At 48.1% G+C, this 12,142-nt stretch overlaps 1 protein-coding gene across 2 annotated transcripts in view; it reads left to right on the top strand.

The window, feature by feature from the left end:
• The window catches only part of G2E3 (G2/M-phase specific E3 ubiquitin protein ligase), a 950,771-nt gene that overhangs the window by 771,649 nt on the left and 166,980 nt on the right, over nucleotides 1-12,142 (top strand). The gene's annotated exons all lie outside the window — the stretch shown is intronic.

The following is a 12,142-nucleotide window of genomic DNA, read 5'->3' as shown; positions in this document are numbered from 1 at the left end:
GCTGTGCTTATTTTGAGCATTTTCAGTACCCAGTTAATGATTTCGAAACTGGTAAATGAGTGCTTACTTACATATGTGTATACTTGCATGAAAAGGATAAAGTTAGCTTCCCAAACCTCAGATGAACGCATGGCCACACGAGACTCCTCTTCCAGGTTCAAGCCTCATCAACGCTTGTCCTCTCGCCTAGGTTTAAAATCTGCTTCAACATCTGAGACGGAGCATCCCATGATCTTTGTCAGCATTGATCCCGAAACATCTACACGCCTTAGCATCACCAAATCCTAAGTCAAATTAATGGAGTGGCTAAGGACGGGCTGTCCAACTCCCGCTCTCGAGGGATGAAAACCAGCCTTGTTTTCAGGATACTCCTCCTCAATATTACTGAGAGAAATTATGCATACACTTAAAATCATTTTTTTGGAAATCTTCTCATGAGTATGAATGAGGGATACCCGGAAATCGACTTGTTTTTGGCCCTTAAGGCCTGAAGTTGGAAAAACTCTCTGCTAAAGTAACAGTTAATGTGTTTTTCTTCAACCACTAACCTTAAAGTGGGGCAGAGCACCCAGACCAAAAGGGAAATAAATGTAACAGAGATCAGTCAATCTTAACCCTAGTAGGCTGATACAAAGGTACAACTAGTCCACACATTTATCCAGAAAAAAAACACCAAACTGATATACTGAAAAATGTTTGTTAAACCCAAGTATAGATTAGTTGCATGAGTACTTTGTTATAAGGCGAAGAAGCACGTTTGGGGTTGATACAAAGTTTATTGGCAGTAAACCCCGGACCCAGCTGCTGCATCTAGCAGGTAGCTTTTCAACTGCCCGACCATAGAACTTGGAACTCTGGACATAGGCAAACAACCAGCCGGAGGCCACGTCCAGGGTTCCAATGTAACATTACAACACTTCTTCCCCTCTAGCAATTATAACAAATGAAGAGAACAATAACAGGACCCCAAAAAGAAATGGAATTTCTGAATCCTCTGCTCAGACACCACACACACACACTATGCACCTGTCACGACCCACATCCAAAAACCCCTCTGGTAAATCCATGGGCCAGGAGAGGTCTTGGCTCGGGTCTCCAATAAACTTAGGCATCCATTGCCTAGGCCCTCTTGGAGCCGGTCCTGGCGCCTTTGCCGCCAGGCTCATACTTAATAAAGACATGTGTTTAGGGAACTACTGTATTTGAAGTTGCCAGCCAACATGGAGGCATCCACATAGCTTGGCTCCTAGGAACCAAGCTTTGCGGTATAGTGTTTTGGGTGTGGTAGCCTAGGAACTACTTTACCTGGGCTACTTTCTTGAAGCTATTTAAACCACACCCGACTTGGATAACACGCTTCGCGTTACTTTGCAATCCTGCAACGTGACATTCAGTGTCCAGCTATACCCGCGAACCTCGGAAAAACAGCACCTGTAAGGAGACAAAAGGAACTTTGTTAGCAGCAGCAGCTTACCTGTAATTTCATAGTTAGCTGCCCACAGCTCCTGCAAACAGCTTCCTAGGATCGCACGTCTCCCGGTCCGACTGACCTGCAAAAGAGGAAAGCAAACAGATATTAGAGACTTTACAACATAAGGAACTGTGCTGAAAAGCTTACCTGGCAAGCCGCCCCTCGACCAGCATCGCCTCAGAATTCCACATTCTGGGTGAACACCGCGACCTATGGGAAAGAAAAGACAACCGGTTAGCAAAGGCAAGGCATCACGGCGCTGCGCATAGCGCCTACTTACCGCATCATAGCGCTCATTACACACCATCATTTGTCGGTGAGACCCAATTCAGCCTAGGCATCTCACTGGACTTCCGCACATCTAAGGCAGAGACATGTATTAAACCAAGAAAGCCATGCAAGAATAACAATATACAACAGCAATAAGACCTACCTGAAAGACTCTAAACGGGCCGGCATCAGTGAAGTAACTAGATCGCATCCGCCCACAAAGGACAACGCGCCCCTGCCAAGAAGGCAGGACGGAGAGCACCCCTGAATTAACAATAAGGCGAGGAGAGGCCCCAGAGGGGCTGAAGGCATACAGGGTGGTGGGGGGCTGATTACCCCAGTTGGCCAGTCTTGAACCTAGGTTACAGTTGGTTTGAGTTATCTGGGTCGGGACTCCCTGTCCACTGTGCACCTGCGCGGGGACGCCACCCAACGGGACACATACTCCTCCAGTACGCCGACCGGCTCGAGCACTGGCTATCCAGCCACTCTTGACACCCTGATCCGGGAGGACCAGTAGCCAGCTCTATCCAGAGCCTCCTTCCTAACCAATTAGCCCTGAAAAAGACTTAGGTCGAAATGTGCGTCGGCTGTGTGCACTCACCTATGTGAAAAACTGGCAGTATTGGCCATGTTAATGTTCTTCAATTGCTCTGGCGCTTTGTTGAAAAAAATAATAATAAAACAACAATTAACAAACACCAACATGACTCTTCTGACCGGATGATGAACCTAAACTATAAGCTAATCAGCTGAATTCTCGGAGTATCAAATTCCGCCAGCGCCCAACACTATCCACAGGTTTGCCATCCCACGTTCTCTTTCAGTCTTGAACCTAGCCCTCCTGTATTACAGGCAGAACTCCCCCGCTGACCACATCTGGGAACCGCAGAGAAGGATACCAGTGTCCCTACGGCTGGGTGGCGTCCCCGTGGATACCAGGTGAGCGTAACAGCACCCCGTCCACACTCGCGCACACATGCTCACGTAACTGCCCAGCAGATCAAATCTTGGCATACCCCAATATGTAATCCTTAAACTTGACAGGCAGCATCCTTTTACGCATGGGATGGCCCCGACCACTAACAGACAATTCTTCACCATGTTGGGAAGGAGCCTAGTTCTTTCCTTCGTTTCTAAGCACTACAAGAGTCCAGGGGGGAGGGTCACTAAATAAAGATAGTTAGGATTGAAATATAATGTGCAAACAATTATTTAGATGGATATATATTTGTAAAACTGTTACATTGTAAGTTAGCTTTGCTCAAAGCACACAGTAAATTCAGGCTGTGCTAAATATAGACTACAGACAGGCTGGTAGAGAGCACAAAGTGACTGAGCAGCTGTTCCTGTCAATCACAAGCCAGTGGAGACTAAAAAAGATTCAGCACGACAAAGAGTACTAGGGGAAAAAGGGTTTTTTATGAGAAATACTGGACCAGATAATATATAATTTTATGGAGTTAAGTGTTGAGATAATGGCGGGAAGATGTGTTTATGTATGAATGTTTATAACATAGTAAATTATGCTAAACAAGAGCGACAAAGTATTCCTGTATATTCAGCATAATGTTATGTAGCTTGTCGCAAACAGAACCTGGCCATGCAACACTCGAGACTCTGCAGCATCCCTTGTATGGCAAGAAGGACAAGTTTGGAGGAGCTCTGCTGGTATCCAGTAAGCCAAGTCAAGAGTATTAAAGCCCGAAGCCCAGCACCAGTCTTCAGGACTTTGGAGCCAGCCATGGAGGACAGATGCTGGTTGGAAATGGCAAAGTCCCCTGCCCGTTTTCCCCCAATCCTCATGATCTGTAAAGATTAAAGTTCTGTTATCTCCTGCAAGATACTCATGGCTTTAATTTCCTAGAGGGGTGCATTTACTCTGGTTTAAGTGTTATTATGGGTCCCCTGTATTTAAGGGGTGCCCCTGTAAGTTGGGGTTCGCTTTCAACCACTCCCGGACAGTGACTGCACCTCCACTCTGCTCTCGAACCCAACCAAACCATCAGGCCCAGCTTCTCTCACTGCCATCATGTCTCCTCACCCCTCCACATACAAAGGTGTCCAGAACGTTTCCCATGTTTCCTGCGTGTCACAACCTCACCCCATCTCCCATTTTACCACAACACGCCTTTTGCTCCATCTGGAGCTGTCATCCAAATTAACATAACCCTGGCCCACCTTGACAATGCGTCAGGATCCATATACACACTGGCCCCCTTGGGCACATGTCTGGGATTCTTAATCTGCACATGATCGCCCACAGGGTTTCCTACCCCCACATGCTTGATTGGCTTTCTCTTGTCTCTGATGAGCTCTAACACCCCTTGCACGTCTACATCAGTACGCACGCCACCACCCAGAGCAGCAACTCTCAATTTAGACCCTGGCTTCCTGCCCCTCCTCAGCTCGAATGGTGAACACCCTGTGATCAATGAAGGCGTACACCTATAAGCCTTGAGGGCCTCTGACAAAACGTCCCAACACAAACCATTCGATAAAGCTAACTGCACAGCACCTTTCACAAATCTATTAATCCTCTCCACCAGTTTGCAGCAGGATTGTACAATGCAGTTCTATGATGGCGTATCCCCAGGTCCCTCATTAAATTTTGCATACACCCAGAGACGAATTGCACCCCGTTGTCGGTCACAATCCCTGCTGGTATGCCTTCCTTGTCGAACACCTTGCTGAGGAATGCCACCACCTTTTCTGCCGTCACGTTCTCTAATGCGGTTGCCTCCACCCACCTTGAGGTGTAATCCAAAAAGACCACTAAGAACCTAAGGCCATTTCCCAACATGTCCATAGGTCCTATAACGTCGACCACTACTTTTGACCATATCTCTCCAGGTACCTCCACTGGACATACCGGCTGCACCCTGGGTGCCTTACTCTTCTCGCTAACCGCACATGCAATGCATTCTTTTACCGCCACCTCCACATCGCTGTCCATTTCGGGCCACCAGTAAGACTCACTCAGCCTCCTTTTTAATGATCTACCCAAATTCCCCTCATGGGCCAGATTTACTAATCTGCACCTTAAATTTGAGGGCTATTACCAACCTCTGACAACTCATTGCATACATGACCATATCCTTTGTCCAAGTCCTTGTCAAACCCACACGCTTAAGTGTGTCTCTGAGTTTCACCATAGTGACTTTGGCGGCGCACTCCTTGTCCCACTCCTGTTTGTCAATAGTTGGAAACACACCCGCTACCACCGCACACTCTTCATCAATCTGTCCACTCTTCGCTTGCTGAGTTTGGCAAACGCGACAGTCAGCAACAGCATTCCTGGTCCCCAGAATATACTCCACCCTAAAGTTGTACTCCTGCATATCAGCCATCCATCTCGAAATTCTTGGGGAGGCATTGGACAAACCCTCGGTGGTCAAAACGTAGATTAGGGGTTTATGATCAGTTTGCAATATGTACGAAACTCCCCACAAGAATGTTCTGAAATGTTTGGAAGCCCATACCGCGGCCAATGCTTCCCTTTCAATCACTGCATATCTTTGTTCAGCATTCCTCAATGCATTTGCGGCGAATGCTATGGGATGATAACCTCCATTAGCCCATTGTTCAACTACCGCCCCTATGCCCACCTCACTGGCATCTACAGTCAGCAGTTGTGTTACTTGGTGAAAATGAGCCTAAAGATGGAGCATGGTCCACCTCCTTCTACTTCTCAAATTCCTCCTGACGATTCTCAGACCACACAAATCGAACACTCTTCTTCAACAGAGCCCTCATATTTACAGTTTTCTTGGCACAGGAGGCAATAAACAGACTGTAATATTCGGTCAGACCCATAAAGGACCTAAGCTGTTCCTTGTTCTTCATCACTTTTACTAGACCCTCCTTAGGATGTATACTTTTTTTGTCCAAAGTGTCCCAGATAGTTCACACTTGGGACCCCTACATGACACTTGGCCCATTTCACCTTTAAACCACTCTCCTTCAAGATTTCAATCACCCGCAACACCCTCTTGTCGTGCTCACTACGGTCCTTTCCCCAGACTAAGATGCTGTCTTGAAAATACTTGAAACCAGATATTCCCCCAAACAGTTTCTGCATAACCTCTGGAAAACCGCAGAGGCCAGGCCGAAGGGCATCCGACAGAAACAAAAAGCACCAAAAGGCATCACAATGTCAAAGGCTGTGATTCCTCATGCAGCTCTATTTGGTGGTAGGCTGAGGACAAGTCAAAAGTGGAGAAGCATGTGGCCTTCCCCACGTAAGGCTAACAATTCATTTATGTTGGGTAAAGGGTGTCTGTCCGCCCATATGCTGCCATTAAGGTCCCTTAAAGCCACACACATCCTCATGCCTCCATCTGTTTTGTGAGCCAACAATCCAGGAGCCAGGCACTCTGAACTCTCTACCGCCTCAATTATTCTGGGCGCTTGGAGCATCACTAGCTCATCCTTGAGCCCCTCCCGGGCCAGCACGGGTACCCTCTCACCTTGTGCACACTCGGTACTGCACCTCTTGAGTACCCCTTCAACTTTCCTAGCTCTGTTGAGAAAATGGTGGGAAAAGCCCCCTTAAGATATTCAGCGGTTATCGTCCCCTCCTTTGGTATGCTCTCCCCAGCACCCACACTTGGAATGGGCACAGGTTTACGTGGGCGTATCTCAATTTCGAGGGCTGCCGGCTCATCCCAACCTACCAGAGTCCCCCTTGTGGGCAACATATAATTTCCCTTGGGTGGAGTGCCCCTCAAATTCAACCGTGGCCCACATATAACCCAACACATTGATGGTGATGCGACCATACGCGCATGGTAACTCGCTGTGTACAACTCCAGGGAAATCATGCTGTAGGGGGACCCTTTGTTTACCATCATTTGCATCATTTGTTCACCGCTAACATGGGCCACAGGCCTTTCTTCTTTTGTGCCGTACTCGCACTCCACACCCCCTCATGGGTTCCCTCACACACTGGACCATGGGCCTCATCACTCACATAACCCACAACCATTGCATTGTCATCATCCGGCTCCACCATCTTGATAGTCTGTTCTTAATGATGCATCTACACAACCGGGCAGAAAATGCCCTCTGTCTGCATTTCCTGCTCTCACCATTAGTAGCAGAACTCTCCTCTGCCCCTGCGGGATACCCCCGCAAACCACATCTTCTGCATGCTTCTCTTTGACTGAACGTCCCTCTGTTGTCCTTGACTCTTCCCTTGTATTCGCCCGGTCCTTTCTTAGTCACTTTGGCATGCACCGTCTCAATCTTGTCGGTCATTTCCTGGACGCTTCTCTTGGACTCTTCGATAGCTCTTGCTATCTCGTCTAGGGTAGGGTCCTTTTCAATCCCGTATTTCCCTCACTCTGGAGTCACTGGTCTTGATCATTATTTGGTCACAGATATATTCATCCAAGACGCCGGTAAACTTGCACGATGAGATTAGTGTACGCAACGCAGTTATGTAAGCATCGATTCCCTCGCACAGCCTGGGCTGGGAAAATTAGTGATCCCTCCAACACTATTTGCTTTTTCCAACCCGCGCCTCCAGTTTCTTTAAGGCAGTCTCGTATGCCCTCAATGCACCTTCGGGGGCTCACCAGGGCTGGGGAGGAAGGCTGGGGGTGGGCAAGCATTGTTCTGCTGCATGCCTTGTATCTTCTCCTAAAGCAGGAGATGAACAAGTGAGAAAGTTCTGAGGAAGCCCCCCTTCTTTTCAAACAGCGGAAACTCAAATACTGCTTGCAGTGCGTAGGGTAGGGCAGTGTCTTCATCCTTCATTTGCTGTTTGCTTTGCCATTATTCCCACCAACTTGTCCAAGATTGACTGTCTGCCCCTCTGCGCCACCTTTTGGACAGACACCGCTGGACACGAAGGTTTTTGTCCTTGTGCTGGGCCATCTAGCAATGCGCTGCACTCCGCACCCAGGTATACTGGCGTGGGGAAGTGGAGTACCGTTGCTAGGCAACGCTTTTTTTAGTTTCACTCTCGGCCGCTCCGGGCTCCACCCAGGGAGAGTCTCGGGGGCAGTGCTAACTTCCTATCCCCAGGCACGGGGATCATCCACGGCCTCTTACCTCCGGAAGCTTGTTCAGCCTCGATGTCGCCGGAGGGCCAGCTTGCCCGCAGCTTAACCACTGCAGGCACTGGGTGGTATGCAGGCAGCCTCCACGTTGCCGGGCTGTCCCACCTTCAGCTGGCACAGAGACAGCGGAGGGCCCGCCACCGGCTGCTACGTCAGCTGCTGATGCCGATCGCACTGCTGGGTTGATTTCCTCCCTCCCTCCCTCACTCGCTGACACCAGGAAGCATATGGATGTACACGGGGTTTGCCGCCCCAAATCCTTGTCGCCACTGTAATAAGGCGAGGAAGCGCTTTCAGGTTTGATATGTTTATTGGCAGCAAACCCCGGTCCCAGCCGCTGCATCCAGCAGATAGCTTTTCAACTGCCCAACCATAGAACTTGGAACCCTGGACATAGGTAAACAACCAGCCGGGGGCCACCTCCAGGGATCCAATGTAACATTACAACATACTTCTAGTAGACCTTCTTTCTGCTGCTTTCCTGCCATAGATTTCTATAGAACACCCTTTATTTGTGTTTGTTTTGAATCCTGTTGACTTTTTGGTTGCAAGTAGTCGCCTGTTTGCTCATTCTTATGGGGAAACTGATCAGTCACTAAGACCATCAATACTGAGACCTTGTGTTTCGCTGACATTTATTTTTCTTCAAAATGCACACCCCATCTTACAGTAAACTGCAGTTAGGACACTTGGTATCCATATACATTTTTATATAATGGCTTTTTGGTTACTTTTACAGTGTACCGAAGATGAGCTATTGGCAGCTGATGTGTTTTTTACTTCTTAATCCTTGGCATTTAACGCAAATGGCTAGTAAAGGAGGCTAGCACTCTAAAATGGCAGTGCCTATCCTTTGGCCATATTGTTCTTTGGCCTTCTTCCTGCCCTTTTGGGTCCACAATTGCCATAAATAGGAAGCCTTTTCACGGGGAAAGCTGCTGCCCTAAAATGATACAAAGTTATAGTTTACAAATAGGTTTTGGATGGGGGGCTTGGAGTGCCTGTCCACATCCTGGTGCCTGAATGCCTGTTGCTTTGTAGATTGTGTGGCCAGTGGCTATACATGATTGGCCACTGCCAGTTAGAATGGTGCAGATCCTTTGCATTGATGGACCTGGCCAAGCTTCCACTTAACATCAGCATTGCAGCCAAATCTTCCACGTAGTACTGCCCTTTAATGACCTGACGATCCGTGCAGCAGACCAGCACCAACTCGTCTGCCTGATCTCAAGAAGACCCTCATTGGTGCTTCAACGCCTGGACAGGTGGGACCGATCAGTCTTGACCCCTTTGCTTCCTCGCTGCAGCAGCCACCATTCTGAGTGCATCCTTGGTACTTGGAGGATCTACAACTTGTACAACAAGATTCAGGCTCCTGCACTTTCAGCTGCCTTGCATCAACTGAAGCCGTGCAGGACCTGCTGCTCAATTCGTCCCTGGAAGATGGTTGATCGCTCCCAGACTGTGGTGACTCCTGTTGCAATCCGTCATCTTTGCATCCTAGAGGTTTTGAAGTCGCCTGCATCGCAGAAATCTCCATCTTTTCTTAGTTTGTCTTCAGCTGAAAGGTGTCTGGAACCGATTCCTAAGCATTGCAACCGACAAACTAAATCCTCTGTCCAAAAGGAACTCTACACCGCGACTCCTGGGTCTTCCTTGACCAGGCCAAGTACAGAAGAAACACAGCAGTGGTCTCTAGAGATGACTGGGGGAGGGTTAAGTTTACATACCGCTTCTACCCGCGCACCCCCACCTCCCCACCCTCCTCCATAGGATGTAAAATCCAGTGCCAAAACTATTCTTTCCTGACTTTGGTTGGTGGAGTTTACCTACCTGATCTTTACTTAACTTTTTCAACCACTCGTGCTGGGCGTTTGTTGAGGTAAAGAGCTGCAGGGGCCTTAGCGCTCTGTGTTTTGTTTGTTTTGGAGCAGAATTTGTTTTTTTTAAAGGCATCCTTGCGCCATCCACATTTTCCCTCTCCCTCTTGGCTAAGGCATCCCAGCGCCATCCACATTTTTCCCTCTCCCTCATCTATCTTGCTGCCTCAGCCTTCCTGTGCCCGTCCCCTCCCACTTGTGCCCTTATCACGCAACTCACCAGGGCTGCCCACTGCTTGTTGCAGCCACCTAGGTAAACGACCCAGAGGCAAAGGACAGCTCCAGCAGAAGCGGCTCCAGACAGTCGGCCTGCAGCTGTCAACCAGCAGTTACTGACAAGGTTCTTGTGGTTAGGGTCTGGGGCGCAGCCATTACTGCTCCCCACCAACTGACGAACCCAGCCTTATACTTGTACTTTCTTATCCTATCGTATTCCATTTAGTCTGATTGTGTTGAATTGCCATATCTCGCATTTAGCCTGACTGTGCTGAATTGCCATATCTCCCATTTAGGCCGATTGCTTTCTGAACCGCACATGTTACTGCATTTACTGTTGTGCCCCCATTTTGGGCCATTCTCCTTCTATCCAGGTGCTGTAAACCCAGGTTTCACTACATTTAGGCGAATTGTGCCAATCAGCCATACCTCACACTTAGGTGAACTGTGTGCTAACCCCATTTGATTTTGGGCCAACTGTTACCTAGCCATATCTCACACTTTCTCGAATCCTGTTCTCACCCATTTGATGTGATCTTAGACCACACTTGAGCAGATTGCGAGCTACTCATACCTTGCACTTGGGCAAATTGCGTTAATCAACCATATTCCACACTTAAGTAAATTGTGTTTTAGCCCTCCTCTAATTCAGATCAACTGAGTTAGTTTGCCATATTTCACACAGGCAAAAGGCAGGAAACAAACTTTCAGCCATTATAGAGAGGTATCAATCCCACCAGGAACTACAACAACCGTAGGTAAGACTGAACCCAGAATCAGACTAATTGGATAAAACAGCCCACAAGGGAGCAACTAGGACCCCACCCTAGTCCTTCCCATCAACTACCAGCTCCCCACACTAGTACCTTATCCCAACTCATCGAGACTGCACATAGCGTGAGACCACTGACCCGACTGTGCCACACTCAAACACCCCCTACTTTACCCATGGAAAGAAAACTCATTAGGAAACCAGCACACTGAGAAACCCAACCCAAAACCAACAAGGCGGAAAACCGCAAAGCAGACAAACGCAGAATAACGAACACAGGGGAGCCTACACCTCTGTAACCCCAGGTCACGGGAAGCCACCCGCAACTGTGAGGCAGTAACCAAATCACCTACGCCCACGGGAAGCCACTTGCAATTGTGGGACAACCTGAACAATATCAGAAGCCCAGTCCATGTCACATCAGAGAATCAGCCGACGCGAGAAAACAAGAGATATCCAAAAGGGAACCGCAACAGACCACTACCCTGACAAATTCCAGAGAACACAGCCACAACCATCACAGGAATAAGAGCCACCCCGAAAACGAGACAAAATCACTGACACCATACCTTGCAACAACCAGATCAACAGAGCAGATGCACATAGACGACTGTATTATACCGGGATCTGATGGGGGGGGGGGGGAGAGCCAGAAACAACGAAGGATGAGAAGCTACACGCTCACTCCATACATCACCAAACCCCAAGAGAATTGCCAACACCATCCTGAATTTGAAGAGGACCCTCTAATAGCCACAACTCTAATTTGAAACTTAACCAACCTTTTCAATGACAAAACAAATATAACTGAACACACTCAACACCCGAAATACAATAAGGAAAACTACCAACAAAACCACCCAAATGTTATAAGCCGAACAAATCAATTGACTGCAAAGGGGAAACTACGCTGCAACCTAATCAACGCCAGATCTATGTCCAAACATGCAACTGAGATCTACGACCTACTCTGCGACGGGGGAGTTGACATGCTATTCATAACAAACTTGGCTAGCTGAAAACTACAGTCATACTACACAGCTGCCTACCGGATAACTTCAAATGCAAACCAGCAAATTTGAAAGGAAAAAGAGGGAGGTAGGACTCGCAGTAGCATACAAAGCACCTATAATTTAAAACAGCAGAGCCTTTAAAGATCCTGAACTCCAAATCCCTCATCCTCCACCTTACCAGGGTCCCACAATCGAACCTTACATTCATACTAGTCTACAGGCATCCAGCCTATAACGCTGCCTTCAGACACCTTCATGGAACCAGTCACCAATCTAGCCATCAAACATGGTCATATGATCATTCTTAGGGATTTCAACATATGGTTTGAGGAAGAGAACCCTAACTCGAAGAAAACCTTAACCAAGCAGCTCGAGACCATGAACCTTCGACCGATGGTGAAAGGAGGGACACACACAGCAAGACACACCCTGGACGCAATCTTTGCCAACAGAAA

The sequence above is a fragment of the Ambystoma mexicanum genome, chromosome 14 (assembly GCF_040938575.1).
Source record: "Ambystoma mexicanum isolate Mex_15411 chromosome 14, UKY_AmexF1_1, whole genome shotgun sequence".
In the NCBI taxonomy this organism is placed as follows: Eukaryota; Metazoa; Chordata; class Amphibia; order Caudata; family Ambystomatidae; genus Ambystoma; species Ambystoma mexicanum.
This window is presented reverse-complemented; position numbering and strand designations above follow the sequence as displayed.